This window comes from Hyla sarda, chromosome 6 (genome assembly GCF_029499605.1).
Source record: "Hyla sarda isolate aHylSar1 chromosome 6, aHylSar1.hap1, whole genome shotgun sequence".
Classification (NCBI taxonomy): Eukaryota; Metazoa; Chordata; class Amphibia; order Anura; family Hylidae; genus Hyla; species Hyla sarda.
Genome location: NC_079194.1, coordinates 230,597,287 through 230,617,441, shown reverse-complemented (window position 1 = coordinate 230,617,441; position 20,155 = coordinate 230,597,287). Strand labels below are relative to the sequence as shown.

The 20,155-nt window shown below is 44.3% G+C and overlaps 2 protein-coding genes across 6 annotated transcripts in view; one reads left to right on the top strand and one right to left on the bottom strand.

Moving 5' to 3' along the window:
* KIF18A (kinesin family member 18A) overlaps positions 1-838 on the bottom strand; it is a 141,620-nt gene extending 140,782 nt beyond the window's left edge. For all 3 annotated transcript variants that reach the window (XM_056526678.1, XM_056526677.1, XM_056526679.1), the window contains exon 1: positions 700-838. The gene's annotated coding sequence lies outside the window, so the exon portion shown is untranslated. The remainder of the gene's footprint in view (positions 1-699) is intronic.
* Positions 839-944: 106 nt separating this feature from the next.
* METTL15 (methyltransferase 15, mitochondrial 12S rRNA N4-cytidine) overlaps positions 945-20,155 on the top strand; it is a 322,508-nt gene continuing 303,297 nt past the window's right edge. Inside the window, exon 1 of one of the 3 annotated variants that reach the window (XM_056526681.1) lies at positions 945-1,083. The gene's annotated coding sequence lies outside the window, so the exon portion shown is untranslated. Of the gene's footprint in view, positions 1,198-20,155 lie in introns of all 3 variants that reach the window. The other 2 variants (XM_056526680.1, XM_056526683.1) reach the window with 2 other exon arrangements.

The window sequence follows — 20,155 nt, the reverse complement described above, 5'->3', positions numbered from 1 at the left end:
TGCTGTCAGATTCCCTTTAAAAAATAAAAGTACTCGTACTTGGTATCGGTGAGTACTAGAATTAAAGTATCGGTACTCGTACTCTGTCTTTAAAAAATGGTATCGGGACATCCCTAATATATATCTACACACACATTTATATTACATGCAAGATGGCACTACTGCCAATAGATGGGACAGAGGGGGTAAGGGCAGTTTGGGGTTGGAGATAAATAGGTAGAGTCGTCAACCTTGTTGTTTTGTATAGGAGGAGACTATATGATAAAACCAAATAAAGTAATAATAATAAGGTTAAAAAAAAAAGAAATGACAAGCAGCATTGTTCTAGAGACAGAAGCAGATATATATATATATATATATATATATATATATATATATATATATACACACAGTATACTGTATATAGCAGTGTTTCCCAACCAGGGTGCCTCCATGTGTTGCAAAACTACAACTCCCAGCATTACCAGGCATGCTGGGAGTTGTAGTTTGGCAACATTTGGAGGCACCATGGTTGGGAAACACTGGTATATAGCATTGTCCTAGCTCTCTGTATACAGCAGCAGCCGTTGTAGTATACATAGAGCAGTCGTATCCGCCACATAACAGTATACCGGGCTGCACCCGGACGATACAGCAATCTATACTGACAATAGGGGGCGGTACACCCCGCTCCCCCGGCCCGGTATCCCCGGTGGTTACCTCACTGTTTCGGGATATTGCTGCCGCCTCTCGTTTATGTTTCAAATCCGGCGCCTCAGACGTTACAGCCGCGGCCTCCAGTCAGCGACCGTGGTGACGTCAGTGGGGGCGTGGCCTCCTCATACAGCTCCGCTGATCATTTTCCTCTATAGAGCCCGATCACACAGCACGTAACCTGTCTGCAGTGCGCCTGATCGAGCGGGGGCCTGTGCGACATAATGAAACGATGATGAAAATCGTGCGGACTCTGGAGCCTTTAGATTTTTAGTCGGGCGGAACTGTAGGGCTGTGGCTTTGTTGTGTGGGGTCCTGAATAGAGGCAGCGCACCCATGTGTCAGTGACTTCCGGTCCGTCGCCTCAGCCGCTGTCAGTCTAGTGCTATAGTAAGTGGCAGCCGTTGGCTTGTATTGGGGGCGCGCGCGCAGGGATGTCTGGCCATTGTAGTGTCTCCAGCTGTTTCCAGCATTGCAGTTGTAGCTTTAGCTACAGCTGGAGAGGTATAAAGTTGGGGAACACTGTGTTGTAGGGCAGTGCTCATATTCTGTGATTGTGATGGAGGCTCCCCCACTAGTATAGAACTGTCATTGTAAAACGTGCATGAAACCTTAACCCCTTAAGGACCAGGCCATTTTACACCTTAGGACCCGGCCCTTTTTTGCACATCTGACCACTGTCACTTTAAACATTAATAACTCTGGAATGCTTTTACTTATCAATCTGATTCCGAGACTGTTTTTTCGTGACATATTCTACTTTAACATAGTGGTAAATTTTTGTGGTAACTTGCATCCTTTCTTGGTAAAAAAAATCCCAAAATTTGATGAAAAAATTGAAAATTTTGCATTTTTCTAACTTTGAAGCTCTCTGCTTGTAAGGAAAATGGATATTCCAAATAATTATTTTTTTGGATTCACATATACAATATGTCTACTTTATGTTTGCATCATAAAATTTATGAGTTTTTACTTTTGGAAGACATCAGAGGGCTTCAAAGTTCAGCAGCAATTTTAAAATTTTTCACAAAATTTTCAAACTCGCTATTTTTTTATGGACCAGTTCAGGTTTGAAGTGGATTTGAAGGGTCTTCATATTAGAAATACCCCATAAATGACCCCATTATAAAAACTGCACCCCCCAAAGTATTCAAAATGACATTCAGTCAGCGTTTTAACCCTTTAGGTGTTTCACAGGAAAAGCAGCAAAGTGAAGGAGAAAATTAAAAATCTTCATTTTTTACACTTGCATGTTCTTGTAGACCCAATTTTTGAATTTTTACAAGGGGTAAAAGGATAAAATTTATACTTGAATTTGTAGCCCAATTTCTCTCGAGTAAGCACATACCTCATATGTCTATGTAAAGTGTTCGGCGGGCGCAGTAGAGGGCTCAGAAGCGAAGGAGCGATAAGGGGATTTTGGAGAGTACGTTTTTCTGAAATGTTTTTGGGGGGGCATGTTGCATTTAGGAAGCCCCTATGGTGCCAAAACAGCAAAAAAAAAACACATGGCATACCATTTTGGAAACTAGACCCCTTGAGGAACGTAACAAGGAATTAATTGAGCCTTAATACCCCACAGGTGTTTCATGACTTTTGCATATGTAAAAAAAAAAAAAAATCACTAAAATGTGTGTTTCCCCCCCAAATTTCAAATTTTTTGCAAGGGTTAATAGCAGAAAATACCCCCCAAAATTTGTAACCCCATCTCTTCTGAGCATGGAAATACCCCATAAGTGGACGTGAAGTGCACTGGGGGCGAACTACAATGCTCAGAAGAGAAGGAGCATCATTGAGCTTTTGGAGAGAGAATTTGGCCATGTGCATTTCCAAAGCCCCCCCGTGGTGCCAGAACAGTGGACCCCCCCACATGTGACCCCATTTTTAAAACTACACCCCTCACGGAAGGTAATAAGGGGTGCAGGGAGAATTTACACCCCACTGGCATTTGACGGATCTTTGGAACAGTGGGCTGTGCAAATTAAAAATTTTATTTAAATGCTCACTGTACACCTTGTTACATTCCGTGAGGGGTATAGTTTCCAAAATGGGGTCACATGTGGGTATTTATTGTTTTGCACTTATGTCAGAACCGCTGTAAAATCAGCCACCCCTGTGCAAATCACCAATTTAGACCTCAAATTTACATGGTGCACTCTCCCTTCTGAGCCTTGTTGTGCGTTCCCAGAACACTTTGCGCCCACATATAGGGTATCTCCGTCCTCAGGAGAAATTGCGTTACAAATTTTGGAGGCTTTTTTTCTTTTACCGCTTGTGAAATTTTAAAGTATGGGGCAACACCAGTATGTTAGTGTACAAAAATGTTTTTTTTTACACTAACATGCTGGTGTAGACCCCAACTTTACCTTTTCATAAGGGGTAAAAGGAGAAAAAGCCCCCCAAAATTTGTTAGGCAATTTCTCCCGAGTACGGCGATGCCCCATATGTCGCCCTAAACTGTTTCCTTGAAATACGACAGGGCTCCAAAGTGAGAGCGCCATGCGCATTTGAGGCCTAAATTAGGGATTTGCATAGGGGTGGACATAGGGGTATTCTACACCAGTGATTCCCAAACAGGGTGCCTCCAGCTGTTGCTAAACTCCCAGCATGCTTGGACAGTCAATGGCTGTCCGGAAATGCTGGGAGTTTTTGTTTTGCAACAGCTGGAGGCTCCGTTTTGGAAACACTGCTGTAGGATACGTTTTTCATTTTTATTGGGGATGAAGAGGGGGGGGCAGTGTACGTGTGTATATGTAGTGTTTTACTCTTTATTTTATGTTAGTGTAGTGTTTTTAGGTTATGTTCACACTGACGGCGGATTACACTGAGTCTCCCGCTAGGAGTTTGAGCTGCGGCTGCTGCAGCTCAAACTTGAAGCAGGGAATGCACTGTAATCCGCCGCCAGTGTGAATGTAACCTGTACATTCACATGGGAGGGGGGGGGGGGGGGGGGCAAAACTACAACTCCCAGCATGCACTGACAGAACGTGCATGCTGGGAGTTGTAGTTTTGCAACAGCTGGAGGCACACCGGTTGGAAAATACTGAGTTAGGTAATAGAACCTATTACCTAACTCGGTATTTCCCAACCAGTGTGCCTCCAGCTGTTGCAGAACTACAACTCTCAGCATGTACTGATTGCCAAAGGGAATGCTGGGAGATGTAGTTATGCAACAGCTGGAGGCACGCAAGTACAACTCCCAGCATGCCGAGACAGCCATTTGCTGTTCCTGAATGCTGGGAGTTGTAGTTTTGCAAGATTTAGAGGGGTTCAGACTGGAGATCACTGACAGTGGTCTCTAAACTGTGCCCTCCAGATGTTGCAAAACTACAAATCTCAGCATGCTAAGACAGCAAACTGCTGTCTGGGCATGCTGGGAGTTGTAGTTTTGTAATATCTGGAGGGCTACAGTTTAGAGACCACTGTCAGTGATCTCCAGCCTGAACCCCTCTAAATCTTGCAAAACTACAACTCCCAGCATGCCAACACAGCAAACAGCTGTCAAGGCATGGTGGGAGTTGTAGTTTTGCAACATCTGGAGGGCCACAGTTTAGAGACCACTCTACAAACTGTCGCCCTGCAGATGTTGCTAGGCAACAGACTCTGGACACGCGGCGCCATACTCACCTCCACCGCCTCCATGATCACAGCCTCCGCCGGGTAAGTGACCGCCGCTGCCGCCGATACTACACGGTTCCCCCCGCTGTGCCCGGACACCGATGGGTGGGCATAGCGGGGGGGAACCGAACTTTAACCCCCCCCGCCCCCAGTCTGCTATTGGTCGGTCGCTCGGCCGATCAATAGGAGGGGTGGCAACCCTGCCACCTCACTCCTATCTCTTCAAGGGGGATCGAGGGTGTCTTGGACACCCCCGATCCACCTTATTTTATCGCGGCGCCGCCGTTGATGGGCAGGGGGAGAGCGCTCCCCCTGCAAACACCATAGATGCCGTGATCAGAACTGATCACGGCATCTATGGGGTTAATGCTGCCGGGACCGGCGCGATCGCGGCCCCGGCAGCTGCGGTGGGACTCCGGCTGTGATTGACAGCTGAGTCCCACCCGCGATCTCCTGCGCTGCCCGCGGCAGAGAAGGAGATCGCTTGGACGTATGCATACGTCTATTTGCGCGAACGTGTAATTCGCCTGGACGTATGCATACGTCCAATAGCGGGAAGGGGTTAAGGACCAAGCCCATTTTCACCTTAAGGACCAGAGCGTTTTTTGCACATCTGACCACTGTCACTTTAAAGGGGTACTCCGGTGGAAAACTTTTTTTTTATTTTTTATTAACTGGTGCCAGAAAGTTACAGATTTGTAAATTACTTCTATTAAAAAAAAATCTTAATCCATCCAGTATTTATTAGCTGCTGAATACTATAGAGGAAAGGGTTCTCTTTTTGGAACACAGAGCTCTCTGCTGACATCACGAGCACAGTGCTCTCTGCTGACATCTCTGTCCATTTTAAGAACTGTCCAGAGTAGGAGAAAATCCCCATAGCAAACATGCTGCTCTGGACAGTTCCTAAAATGGACAGAGATGTCAGCAGAGAGCACTGTGGTCATGATGTTAGCAGAGAGCTCTGTGTTCCAAAAAGGAAACCATTTCCTCTATACTATAAAGTCAGCTTTGACAGCAGCGATCTAAAGGGATAATAGCCAGCTGTGGCAATCGCCGCATTCTGGCTATTAGCGGCAGTGTTAGGTGGAAATTTTGGGAGGAGCTGTCGCAAGTCTGCATGGGTCGCCAATTTCCATCTCACACCGGCCCCCGGCTACTGAGAACAGCCGGGGGCTGCAAAGTATGGAGCGGGCAGGCGTCGGGAGCCCGCTCCATACAGACTGCTGAGCGCCGCCATTTTTGTCAGGTCCGGTCCTGCTTGCCCAAAGACGGGCTAAGGGCCGGAAAAATGTCACCTGCCTGGCGCCCGGAATTGCATGTCCCGGGCATCGGGCGATAGGGATTCCACATCCTTGACAGTGCTCTCTGCTGACATCATGACCACAGTGCTCTCTGCTGACATCTCTGTCCATTTTAGGAACTGTCCAGAGTAGCATATGTTTGCTATGGGGATTTTCTCCTGCTCTGGACAGTTCTTCAAATGGACAGAGATGTCAGTAGAGAGCTCTGTGTTCCAAAAATAAAAGAATTTCCTCTAGTATTCAGCAACTAATAAGTACTAGAAGGATTAAGATTTCTTATTAGAAGTAATTTACAAAATTTTAGTTGATTTAAAAAAATAAAAAATAAAAATAAAGTGTTCCACGGGAGTACCACTTTAAGCATTAATAACTCTGGAATGCTTCAACTTTTCATTCTGATTCCAAGTGTTTTTTCGTGACATATTCTTCTTTATGTTATTGGTAAATTTCCGTCAATACTTGCATAATTTCTTGGGGAAAAATTCCAAAATTTGATGAAAAAAATTGAACATTTTGCATATTTCTAACTTTGAAGCTCTCTGCTTATAAGGAAAAGAAACATTCCAAATAAATTATACATTGATTCACATATACAATATGTCTATTTTATGTTTGCATCATAAAATTTACATGTTTTTTTTTTACCAGAGGGCTTCAAAGTTCAGCAGCAATTTTCTAATTTTTCATGAAATTTTCATAATCGGAATTTTTCAGTGACCAGTAAAGTTTTGAAGTGGATTTGAAGGGCCTTCATATTAGAAACACCCCATAAATGACCCCATTATAAAAACTGCCCCCTCCCCCCCAAATCATTCAAATTACATTTAGTGTGTTAACCCTTTAGGTGTTTCACAGGAATAGCAGCAAAGTGAACGAGAAAAATCAAAATCTTCATTTTTTACACTCGCATGTTCTTGTAGACCCAGTTTTTGAATTTTTACAAGGGGTAAAAGGAGAAAAAGCCCCATAATATTTGCAACCCAATTACTCTCGAGTAAGGAAATACCTCATATGTGTATGTCAAGTGTTCGGCGGGCGCAGTAGAGGGCTCAGAAGGGAAGGAGCGACAATGAGATTTTGGAAAGTGAATTTTGCTGAAATGCTTTTTGGGGGGCATGTCACATTTAGGAAGCCCCTATGGTGCCAGAACAGCAAAAAAAAAAAAAAAAAAAAAAAACATGGCATACTATTTTGGAAACTACACCCCTCGAGGAATGTAACAAGGAGTCCAGTGAGCCTTTACACCCCACAGGTGTTTGTCGACTTTTTGTTAGTCTGATGTGTAATTTTTTTTACTAAAGTGCAGTTTTTTCCCAAAGGGTAATTGGAGTAAATGCACCCCATCTCTTCTGAGTATGGAAATACTCATGTTAGGACGTAAAATGCTTCTGACCAACCAATAGCAGGGATAGGAGGGGTTGTACCCCTGCCACCTAACTCCTATCCCTTCAGGGCGACCAGGTCTTGGACACCCCCGTTTCCCCTTATTTTCCGGCTCACCAGAGACCCGTATGACCCCGAATCGCTGCATATCACTGGTTTGATTTCACCGGCGATTTGTAGCGATCACATACATGGGGGGGTCTCAGGACCCCCCTGGGCACTGGCACGGCATGCGTGCTGATAATTTTCAGCAGTCAACCAGGCATACAGGTACTCCCCTGGTCCTTAAGTACCAGCGAGCAAGGGCGTACCCATACGCCCGTGGTCTTTAAGGGGTTATATGAGGTGACATTATCATTGCTGTGTGATTTCCTATATGCTGCAGTCATGAGAGAGGGGAATAAACTGGGGGCTTTTTATCCTTGCCCATGAAGGACCACCTTTACATAAACCCTGCTCATGAAGTACCACCTTTACATAAACCCTGCCCAGACCACCTTTACATAAACCCTGCCCAGACCACCTTTACATAAACCCTGCCCAGACCACCTTTACACAAACCTTGTTAATGAAGGACCACCTTTACACAAACCCTGCCCAGACCACCTTTACATAAACCCTGCCCATGAAGTACCACCTTTACATAAACCTTGTTAATGAAGGACCACCTTTACACAAACCCTGCCTAGACCACCTTTACTTATACCCTGCTCATGAAGTACCACCTTTACATAAACCCTTCCCATGAAGTACCACCTTTACATAAACCTTGTTAATGAAGGACCACCTTTACACAAACCCTGCCTAGACCACCTTTACTTATACCCTGCCCATGAAGTACCACCTTTACACAAACCTTGTTAATGAAGGACCACCTTTACACAAACCCTGCCCAGACCACCTTTACATAAACCCTGCCCATGAAGTACCACCTTTACACAAACCTTGTTAATGAAGGACCACCTTTACACAAACCCTGCCCAGACCACCTTTACATAAACCCTGCCCATGAAGGACCACCTTTACATAAACCCTTCCCATGAAGGACCACCTTTACATAAACCCTTCCCATGAAGGACCACCTTTACATATACTTTTTAATAGCAGCCAGAGTGTCAGAATGGTGTGAACAGGGTCCGCTATGCCCCACATCTCTTTTGACGCATAGGGCTCGTCTGCCTGTGGCTGTCCTGTGTAGTTAGCTAGCGCATGCACCATCAATGTGTATACTAATGCACACAATGGGGGAGCTTTATCGAAACCTTGACCAATTGCCCATAGCAACCAATCAGATTGCTTCTTTCATTTTGTTAAAGGCCTCTTTAAAAATGAAATAAGCGATCTGATTGGTTGCTATAGGCAACTGGTCAAGGTTTCCTCCACACAGGTTTTGATACATTTTCCCTAATGAGTCTGAAAGTGATTGTGAATTTTCCTTGTTTATACACCATTATTCCTACACATTGATGCGCAGTTAGCCACCATCGGGCCACCACAGGCAGGCGACCCTTGTGTGCCAATCACCAGAAGGAGCAGGTCTGGGGCATAGCTGACCCTGGGTTACACCTCTTGGCATACAGCTGTTATCACCTACTTAAATGTGTTGCTAATTGAACAAGGCTAAATGTGACAGATGCACCTTACTGTATGTTCACACATGCGTAATTTGCTGTTGATTTTCCTACCTCAATAGGCAGGAAGACCAGCAGCGGTAAATCTGCAACAAAATATGCACGTGTGACCATACCCTGTAGACATGTTTCTTTCTAAGGATATGTTCTCATGGCCAAATGTCCATTTGGAAGTCCACCAGAATATTCCGCATGATCATTCCTCTGCAGCAGAGTCCCATTGATTCTAGATTTTTTGCGGATTTCGCTTGGAAATGCATTGGTCTATAAGATGTCACATTTCCGAGCTGTTCTAGTCCCCGTCGGATTATTCAAATCTGCAGAATGTTTACCCGTGTTTTGATTTTGCAGATCTTACACTGTGTGAACATGGCCTAAGGGCTTCTCTACCGCCCCCATGGAGCTCAATCCCTGCTGATTCGCACTTGCTGGTTTTGTCTTCACATTCCGGAAAATGCTTCAGTGCGATAGCGATGACCCACCTCAGACAGTGATTTGTTGAGGGCGCATTTCCTATGTGGCGGGACAAAATCTAAAAGTGCTGATCAGAGTCCAGGTGTATAGTATGGGGGAAGTAAAACAAACACAAGGGGGGAGATTTATCAAAACCTGTGCAAAGGAAAAGTTGCCCATAGCAACCAATCAGATCGCTTCTGTCATTTTGCAGAGGGCTTATTAAAAATAAAATTGAGCGGATCGGTTGCTACAGGCATCTTTTCCTCTGGACAGGTTTTGATAAATCTCCCCCAAGGTGCTGCTCCTACACTTTCCCTCCAGGTTTGGTGCCGTTGCCCCTATCAGTGCAGATGGATTGACTGCAGCAAGGACCAATGGAAAAGCTGAGTGTGTAGGAGGAGAGGGTGTCTTCGTCCCCATCAGAGGGGCCTAGGAGAAGTTTGACCAAGTGCTGGGATGTCCTCTAAACGCTGCCTCTGAACCAGGAGAGAGGGACTGTAGCAGAAAGAACCACGGACAATACGGGTGGTAGGAGTGCATGGTGGTGTCCTGGACCTGTGCGAGTTAGGGTGAGTTCACACCACAATTTGTCCCCATATTTTCTGTGTACGGTTTCATAATTGAAACTGTATGCAACCGTATCCATAGACAATGCATTGGAAACCGCATGCAACCTGATGTATGTAGTTGCTCTAAACCGTATTCTAACACTGTTTTTGGTTCGGGTGAAAAACTGTATTGTAAGCGTAAACATTTTTTTTTTTTTTTTAACATGGAAATCAATGAGAACCGTAGTAAACTGTATATATCTACAGTTTAATCCGGTTTTCCCTATATGGTTTTTAACTTTGCGCATTTACCGTATTTTTCGTCCTATACGCAGCGGCGTATAAGACACACCCAATTTATAGGTGCAAAATCTAAAAAAATTAAGATTTTGAACCCAATAGTGGTCTTCAACCTGCGGACCTCCAGATGTTGCAAAACTACAACTCCCAGCATGCCCGGACAGCCGTTGGCTGTCCGGGCATGCTGGGAGTTGTAGTTCTGCAACATCTGGAGGTCCGCAGATTGAAGACCCCTGCATAGGAAGTAATACTCACGTGTCCCCGTCGCTCCGGACCCGTCACCGCTGCCCTGGATGTCGCTCCATCGCTGTCGTCGTGTCCCCGTCGCTCCGGAACGTCTCTGCTGCTGGCCTGGTATCCTTGCTCTCCGTCGCCGCCATCACGTCGTTACGCACGCCGACGCACGTACGCCGGTGTACTGTAAGCACTAACCCGGCTATTCAGTCGGGCTGTTCGGGACCGCCGCGGTGAAATCGCAGTGGTCCCGAACAGCCCGACTGAACAGCCGGGTTAGTGTCACTTTCCCTTCAGACGCGGCGGTCAGCTTTGATTGCCGCGTCTGAAGGGTTAATACAGGGCATCACCGCGATCAGTGATGTCCTGTATTAGCCGCGAGTCCCGGCCGTTGATGGCCGCAGGGACCGGCGCGATAAGGGTGTATTCGCTGTATAAGACGCACCGACTTTTTCCCCCCAGTTTTGTGGAACAAAAAGTGCGTCTTATACAACGAAAAATATGGTAGATTCTAAAGTATTCTAAATAGAACAATTGAAACTTTAAATAGAACAAAAATCATAAAACCGGATTTGATGTAATTGTTAAAAACCGTATGAAACCAAATGCAACCGGACAAAAAATTTTCAAACTGTATACAGGGTCTTTTTAAGCACACAGTTGCATACAATTTGGTCCGGTTTTAAAGAATAAGGTTTTGACTAAAAAACCTGATAGAAAACGGTGGGGACAAACCGTGATGTTAACCCACCCTTAGCAGGGCTGCCCACTGGACACTGATGTGCACTTGAGGGGGTCTTCAGGGAGAGCGAACATATACAAGGCCATGGGTAGAGTTGATAAGCCGTTTAGTTGGCCCCAAGTAAAGATGGATTCTTTCTGTGTTACCTGTGGAGACTTTTCAATCCCATGTGGCTGTACTGTAAACAGCTACAGATTGTTTGTTTGTTGTAACCTCCTGTTTTTAAGTTCAAAAGCCAAAACAGAGGTTGGATCAAAAAGTGGATTGTTCCTTAGTTTTTTAGTTTTTTTGTTGTTTTTTTTAGGATCTGCCCCTTGTTCAGAAACCATAGGATGATTTTGTATCGCTACATTATTCTTATATTTTTGTTACTGCCATGTCACCCACCAGTGACCTCATAGGTCACATTAGACCAGATAAATATGAACAAAACTGGAATCAGGGAGGGGGAGGGGGGGAGGGAAGACACCAGGTCATGAACTTTCCATAATCAATTCCTCACATCTTCACCATAGTATAGAAGCCACGGTTGCCATGTTGACAAGTTCTTATCATAGGACCTCTCAGCTCTACTAGACATCTTTTCTAATCTGTTAATTTGATGGACCTTTGCAGTCCATTTGGCTATTGCAGGAGGCAGAGGGCTTAGCCATTTCAAGGATATGAGAGATTTTGCAGCTGCTAGGAGATGAGCCACGAGTGAGTCTTCATGTAATCGAGTGGCGAGGCAGGGTTTCCCCAGTAGAACCAGACTAGGTTCTAGTGATATCGGTGACGGAATATAGAGTTGATCATAGACTCCACTTCCTCCCAAAATTTGCTAATGATAGGACACGACCACCAAATTTTAGTAAGGCTGCTCGTCTGCGTGCCGCAACGCCAACAGGACTTGAAAGATGAGAGGCCATGAGTAAATAAAAATTCTGGAGTTCTATACCAACGAGACAATAGTTTGAAGTGAGATTCCCTAATCCTAACACATCTGGAATAGCCTTGGGAATGAGTGAGGATGTATTCCACTTCGGAGTCCGAAAGTGTGATTCCCAGCTCACACTCCCATGAGGAGATGTAACCAGGACGAGTGAGGTGCACGGGTGGGCAGCATAGTTTCTTAAGTTGTGATAGTTTCATCAGAGTGCATGGATGCGACACCAGGGTCTCCTCAAAGTCTGTTCTAGGCCTCAGATCTCCCACGTTATTAAGGAACAGCGAGCAACAGCGTTGCATGTGGAGAATATGGAGAAACGAGAGGTTCACATCTGGGATAAGAGATTGCAGCTGACTGGCCATCGGAAGTAGGAGACATTCTGGGACTTGAGCAAGTTTAGACCAGATATGGGTATAGGTAGGAGAAGCACAACCCACGACCTCTGGGACCAGAGAGAAAGGAAGCAGCAGAACATATAAAAAGTTTTGGGATATGACAGTGCCCATTTAAAGGGGTAATCCTGTGGAAAACTTTTTTTTTTTTTTTTTTTTTTTTTTTTAATCAACTGGTGCCAGAAAGTAAAACAGATTTGTTAATTACTTCTATTTAAAAATCTTAATCCTTCCAGTACTTTTTATAGGCTCTATACTACAGAGGAAATGCTTATCTTTTTAGATTTCTCAGATGTCATGACCACAGTGCTCTCTGCTGACCTCTGCTGTCCATTTTAGGAACTGTGTCCAGAGCAGCATATATTTGCTATGAGGATTTTCTCCTGTTCTGGACAGTTCTTAAAATGGACAGCAGAGGTCAGCAGAGAGCACCGTGGTCATGACATCAGAGAAATCTAAAAAGAAAATAATTTCCTTTGTAGTATATAGCCCCTAAAAAGTACTGGAAGGATTAAGATTTTTAAATAGAAGTAATTTACAAATCTGTTTAACTTTCTGGCACCAGTTGATTTAAAAATAAAGTTTTCCACGGGAGTACCCCTTTAAGGTAGTCAACCTGTCTGGAGTGAAGAATGGGGCCAGTGCTGTTCATTGTGCCTGTAAATATGGAAATACCACCTTTCTTATCATGAGAGTGACACAATCTCTTGTTTATGACTGCATTCATACAGTATACACATACAATAGCCATTGTTTTTCCTTGGTGGACCTTCACTCTTATTAGGGGTCTCTGTGTTAGTACAAAGTGTGTATCCTAATGGAAAGTCAGCAGAATGGAGGATGGTAAACAACACAAACACATTACAATAGAAAATAATGAAATGGAGTAATTGGTTTGCTGCAGTAAGTAGGAGTGAGAGGTGAGGCAAGAAGAATGCTGTTTGCTCGCTCTGTTAATGAGAAGAAGTTTGGTGTTTGAGCTATAAATTGAGATCTGGGGGTGGCATATGCAGTATACAATGCGGTAGCTAATAGTTCCCACTTTGCAAATATATCTCTAGACAAGTATGGCTTAGCTGTCAATGGGTCTCTACTGTTTTTATGCAAGGGATGCCTTTCGCTTTCTGCACATATTAAAGATTTGCCAAAAGAATTCTGATGTTATGTAATACCTATATCCTATTTTAAAATCTATAAGCATTGTACATGCAAACCTGCCAACAATGTGAAGAATTTATGTTTTATAGTACTCTAGATAGAGTATTGGGGCTCTTCCTTTGCCATTATGCTGGTAAAATCTGGAAAAGTCTAGTTTTATAAATTGAATCATTCATTGTGCCATAATGGCATATGCCCCTGTGTGGAAGCACAAGCCCAGCACAAGAAAGTCAGCTCACCACTATTGTGAACGTAATCCAATGAAGAAAGGGAAATCCTAGGGGCCAGATCCCGTGTAGTAAATAGACAATGGAAAAAGAGTAAATCCAGCTCAAAAATAAAATAAAAAAATAGGTGTTCCTCTACAGCAGCGGTCTCCAAACTGTCGACTTCCAGCTGTTGCCAAACTATAACTCCCAGCTGTCCAGGCATTCTGGGAGTTGTAGATTTGCAACATTTGGTGAGCCACAGTTTGTAGACCACTGCTCTACGACAGAGCCACTTAAAGAGTATCTCTCATGATCTTGTTACATTTTATAATCCTCCCAGTTCACTGCCCCCATCATGATAAACCACCCCCTGCCTTTATTTTTATTATTTTTTAGTTTTCCACCTTGATATTGCTCTGAATTTTCTGCTCAGTCTTGGTTAGATTCACATACTTGGAAGGGGCGTTCCCCAGCAGACGTGACATCATCTGAAGCCATACAGGGGAGAACTTCCTCACTTACTCTGATACACATCTCAGAGCAGTGTGGAAATTTTATAAAAAACTACTTGTCCACGGGACTAAAATGGAGCAAAATCTACTTGTCCCTCATGACGATCCACTTGTCCAGATTTGGTGTTTTTCTTTTCTACGCCATCTACCTTGTGGTTGAGGTAACATGTTAGTTTTATACTTTAGGTGCCTGATTACAGCAATACCAGATTTGTATAGTTTGCGTCATGTTTTACTAATTCTGAACTTTTTCAAATTTTTTTAATTGCCATTTTTCAACCCCTGTAGCTTTATTTTTTTTCCGCATACCAGGCTGTATGAGGGCTCATTTTTTGCGCCATGTTTTTTTTGTATTGGTACCATTTTGGTATTGATCTGACTTTTTAATTGCTTTTTAACTTTTTTTCTGGGATATTATAAAAATTGCAATTCTGTGGTTTGGTATTTTTTTAACATTTACCGTACAGGATACATAATGTTATATTTTATTAGGTTGTACAATTACGCACGAAGCTATACCAAATATGTTTATTTTTATTATGTTTACATGTTGTTATATAGGAAAAAGGGGTGATTTGAACTTTTAACATGGAAGGGGTTAATGCAGTGGTCTTCAAACTGTGGCCCTTCAGATGTTGCAAAACTACAACTCCCAGCATGCCCAGACAGCCAACAGTGGTCCTGGCATGCTGGAAATTGTAGTTTTGTAACATCTGGAGGGCCACAGTTTGGAGACCACTGGGTTAATGTGTGACTTCCAAACTTATATTAAAACTTTTTTTATTTTACACTTTATTAGGCTTTTAGGAGGAATCATTAGATTCCTCAGACAGATGAATAGATTCTATTGAACTCTATTAATCTGTGAGCTCTGTGATCCATTGATAGAGCCTGGTCCAGCCAGGATCTATCAATGACAGAGCCGGGACAGCAGGAAGCAGAGGTAAGCCCTCCGGCTACCTCTATAGTGGATCGCCCCCCTGCGATCGCGCTGCGGGGGGGGGGGGGGGGGGCGATCCACCCCACTAGCCCACCAGGGAGTATTCACATCTCCCTTTAGACGCTGCTGTCAGTTTTGACAGCGACGATCCAAAGGGTTAATAGCCAGCCGCGGCGATCGCCGCATGCTGACTATTAGCGGCGGCCCCCGGCTACTGAGAACAGCCGGGGGCTGCAGAGTGTGGAGCGGGCAGGAGTCCGGAGCCCGCTCCATACTCCCGTGTGAGCGCCACATGCAGTCTCCCCGTGCAGACGTGCGACCGCTCCTCCCCTCAGCTCTCCGAAGCTACGGCTTGGGGGAGTGAAGGCAGAGGACGCATGTCTGCACGGGGAGCAAGAAGCCACGCCCCCTCATCTCACCCCGCACGTCTGCAGAGCAGGGGAGAGAAGACAAATACACAGTTTCTCATCTCCCCTGCTCTGCTTCGGAGGACACAGGTTTTTACAGCCGGGGGGCTGCAGAGTATGGAGCGGGCAGAAGTCGGCAGCCCGCTCCATACAGTCTGTAGAGCGCCGCCACGCTTGTCAGGTCCGGCCCTGCTTGCCCGAAGCAGGGCTAAGGCCCGGACAAATTCACCTGCCCAGCGCCCAGAACTGCTTGTCTCGGGGGTCGGGCGATAGGAATTCCACATCCCTGCTGCATTTCCTGTGTTTGGACTTCTGCCAGGCCAGCAGGAGTCCAAAATCTGTACAAAAGATGGGGAGAAAATGTGCTCTGAATAAGTAGGGATACACGTAGTGGCAGCTTTTTTAACCCCTTAAGGACCCGGGGTTTTTGCATTTTCGTTTTTTCCTCCTTATCTTTAAAAAAATCATATCTCTTTTTCAATTTTACACCTAAAAATCCATATGATGGCTTATTTTTTGCGCCACCAATTCTACTTTGAAATGATGTCAGTCATTTTACCCAAAAATCTATGGCGAAACGGAAAAAAAATAATTGTGAGACAAAATTGAAGGAAAAACGCCATTTTGTAAATTTTGGGGGCTTCTGTTTCTACACAGTACATTTTCCGATAAAAATAACACATTCCCTTTATTCTGTAGGTCCATACAATTAAAATGATACCCTGCTTATGTAGGTTTGATTTTGTCGTACTTCTGGAAAAAGTCATAACTACATTATGACTAACAAAATTTATATGTTTAAAATTGTCATCTTCTGACCCCTATAACTTTTTTATTTGTCCGTGTATGGGGCGATATGAGGGCTCATTTTTTGCGCCGTGATCTGAAGTTTTTTTTTTTTTGCATTGATTGGACTTTTTGATCGCTATTTATTAATTTTTTCATGATATAAAAAGTGACCAAAAATACACTATTTTGGACTTTGGACTTGTTTGCGTGTACGCCATTAACCGTGTGGTTTAATTAATTGTATATTTTTATAATTCGGACACATCCGCACACGGCGATACCATATATATGTTCCCAGCGGCGGGACTCCCGCGATCAGGCATCTTATCCCTTTGGATAGGGGAAAAGATGTGTAAGCACCGGAGAACCCCTTTAAATGGGAAAAAGGGGGTGATTCAAACTTTTATTAGGGAAGGGGTTAAATGATCTTCACTTTTTTTCCCACTTTTTTTTCCCACTTTTTTTTTTTCTTGCAGTGTTATAGCTCCCATAGGGACCTATAACACCGCGCACACTGATCTTTTACATCGTTCAATGGTTTCTCATAGGAAACCATTGATCGATGATTCTGCCGCTTGACTGCTCATGCCTGGATCTCAGGCACTGAGCAGTCATTCGGCGATCGGACAGCGAGGAGGCAGGTAGGGATCCTCCGGTTGTCTTGTAAGATGTTCGGGATGCCGCGATTTTGCTGCGGCGATCCCGAACAGCTCCCTGAGCTAACCGGCAACGTTTTAGTTTAACTTTAGATGCAGCGATCAACTTTGAACGCCACGTCTAAAGGGTTACTAGCGCGCGGCACTGTGATCGGTGCTGAGCGCTATTAGCCACGGGTCCCAGCCGTTGTTAGAGGCTAGGCCCAACCCATTATGACCGCCGTGGCCCCGCGCTATAGAACGGGAGCGGACTCATGACGTACATGTACGTCATGGGTCCTGAAGGGGTTAAACACAAAGCGTAGAAAACGTAAAAAATGTTTAAACAAAGTAGCTTTAGAAAGATTTTTTTAGTTACCATAAGGAGTGCAATAGCAAAAAATTTTTTAATGAGAGTGCCCATTTAAGCAGGAGCAATTCCTGACCATACACATGTGATTCCTGTAAGCCACTGTCATGCTTCTCTGGGAACGGTTTATCCCCTAATAACCAAAATGTTAGATCCTTCTCTCCGCCATTGACCTATGTGAGGGGAGTGTCAGGAGGCCACCATAAACATTAGATGGTTTGCCTGTCCTGCCAAAATCATGTCATAACATGTCTACTATGTGTAGAAGCATTAGGGGTATTCCAGGAAAGTTGAACGCCGGTCTAAAGTAAAAGTGAAACCATGCCGTTTAGCTCAGGGAGCTGTTCAGGATCGCTGCGGCGAAATCGCGGCATCCCGAACAGCTTACAGGACAGCCGGATGATCAATACCTGCCTGTCCGATCGCTGTCCGATCGCCAAATGACTGCTCAGTGCCTGAGATCCAGGCATGAGCAGTCAAACGGCAGAATCATCGATCAGTGGTTTCTTATGAGTAACCAGTGATCAATGTAAAAGATCAGTGTGTGAAGTGTTAGAAGTCCCTATGGGAGCTATAACACTGCAAAAAAAAAGTGAATAAAGGTACCGTATTTATCGGCGTATATCACGCACTTTTTAGGCTAAAATTTTTAGCCTAAAGTCTGTGTGCGTGTTATACGCCGATACACCCCCAGGAAAGGCAGGGGTAGAGAGGCCGTCGCTGCCCGCTTCTCTCCCCCTGCCTTTCCTGGGGTCTAGAGCGCTGCTGTCGGCCCTTTTCACCCCCTGGTTATGGGCGCCGCTGCCCGTTCTGTCTCCCTGACTATCGGTGCCGGCGCCGATAGCCAGGGAGAGAGAAGCGGCGCCGACAGCCAGGGGGAGAGAAGAGGCAGCGGCACCCATTGCCGGCGCCGCTGCCCCGTTGCCTCCCCCCATCCCCGGTGGCATAATTACCTGAGTCGGGTCCGCGCTGCTCCAGGCCTCCGGCGTGCGTCCCCGGCGTCGTTGCTATGCGCTGAACGGCGCGGCGCATGACGTCAGAGCGCCGCGCCGTGCTTAGCAACGACGCTGGGGACGCACGACTCTCCCCCTGGCTATCGGCGCCGGCACCGATAGTCAGGGGGACAGAACGGGCAGCGGCGCCGATAACCAGGGGGTGAAAAGGGCCGACAGCAGCGCTCTAGACCCAAATATCCTTGGTAAAATGAGGGTGCGTGTTATAGGCCGGTGCGTGGTATACCCCGATAAATATGGTAATTTAACACCACCCCTAATAAGTTTGAATCACCCCCCTTTTCCCATAAAAAAAAACACAGTGTAAATAAACATATATGGTATCGCTGCATGTGGAAATTCCAAATTATAAAAATATATTGTTAATCAAACCGCACGGTCAATGGCGTAAGCGCCAAAAATTTCGAAAGTCCAAAATAGTGCATTTTTGGTCACTTTTTATATCATGAAAAAATTTATAAAAAGTGATCAATAAGTCCTATCAATGCAAATTTGTATTTGTACCACTAAAAACGTAATCACGGCGCAAAAAATTAGCCCTCATACCGCCCCATACGCGGAAAAATAAAAAAGTTATAGGGGTCAGAAGATGACAATTTAAACGTATAAATTTTCCTGCATGTAGTTATGATTTTTTCCAGAAGTACGACAAAATCAAACCTATATAAGTAGGGTATCATTTTAATTGTATGGACCTACAAAATAAAGATAAGGTGTCATTTTTACCGAAAAATTTACTGTGTAGAAATGTAAGCCCCCAAAAGTTACAAAATGGCATTTTTTTTTTTTTTCAATTTTGTCTCACAACGATTATTTTTTCTGTTTCGCCGTAGATTTTTGGGTAAAATGACCTATGTCATTACAAAGTAGAATTGGTGGCGCAAAAAATAAGCCATCATATGGATTTTTAGGTGCAAAATTGAAAGAGTTATGATTTTTTTTAAAGGTAAGGAGGAAAAAACGAAAATGCAAAAAACGGAAAAACACCGGGTCCTTAAGGGGTTAAGTGTAAATTTATTAGGTAAATGCTATCTACAGTATATATCAAGCCAAATGAACTGTGCAGTGGCCATACACTTTATATAGCTGCCAATTGTACAATTGTTTGGTCAATTACTCCCATACTAAAGCATGCTTAGCTTGAGCGAGCATACATGTTCTCATAAAGGGGATTAATGAGTAAGCATATGACAACTGCATACTTCCAGTGAGAACAAAACTGGGCATATTGAAATCTATTTATGTTAACTAACATTCTTCTAATGCGTATGGCCAGTTTTAATGAGATCCTGCTTTCGGCTGGGTCCACACCACGTTTTTGTAACACAGTTCCCGTATACGTTTTCAATTTGAAAACCATACGGAACCCTATTGAAATCCGTATGCATTGACTCTCCATTGAAAACCATATGCCATAAGATGCATCCGGTTGTGTCCATTTTGCATCCTGTACGGTTTTGTCAGTTTTATTCCCGTACCCAAAACCGTAGTCAACCACGGGTTTTGGTCCGGGTGAAAAACCGTATTGAAACGTATACGTTTTTTTTTTAACATGGGAGTCAATGGGAACCGTACAGAACTGTATGGCCGACATTTATCATTGTCTTTAGACTGTTTTTGTGTCTACAAAAGGCTCAAAAAAGGCGCAAGCAGGGTTTATTTGCGCCTTTTGGTTTACACATTTCTGCCGATTTTGAGTTGCAAAACACATGATATGGAAGGGTTTTATGAACTGTGCCTTTGTGTGAATAGGCGCAAAAAAGGCACAAAGCTACAGAAAATTCTTTAAAACTACACCAGCCCAGACTTAGCTTAGCTTTTTAGTAGAGGTGCACCGAAATGGAAATTTCAGAACCGAAATAAAAAAAATGTCCGGCCGAAACCGATACCGAA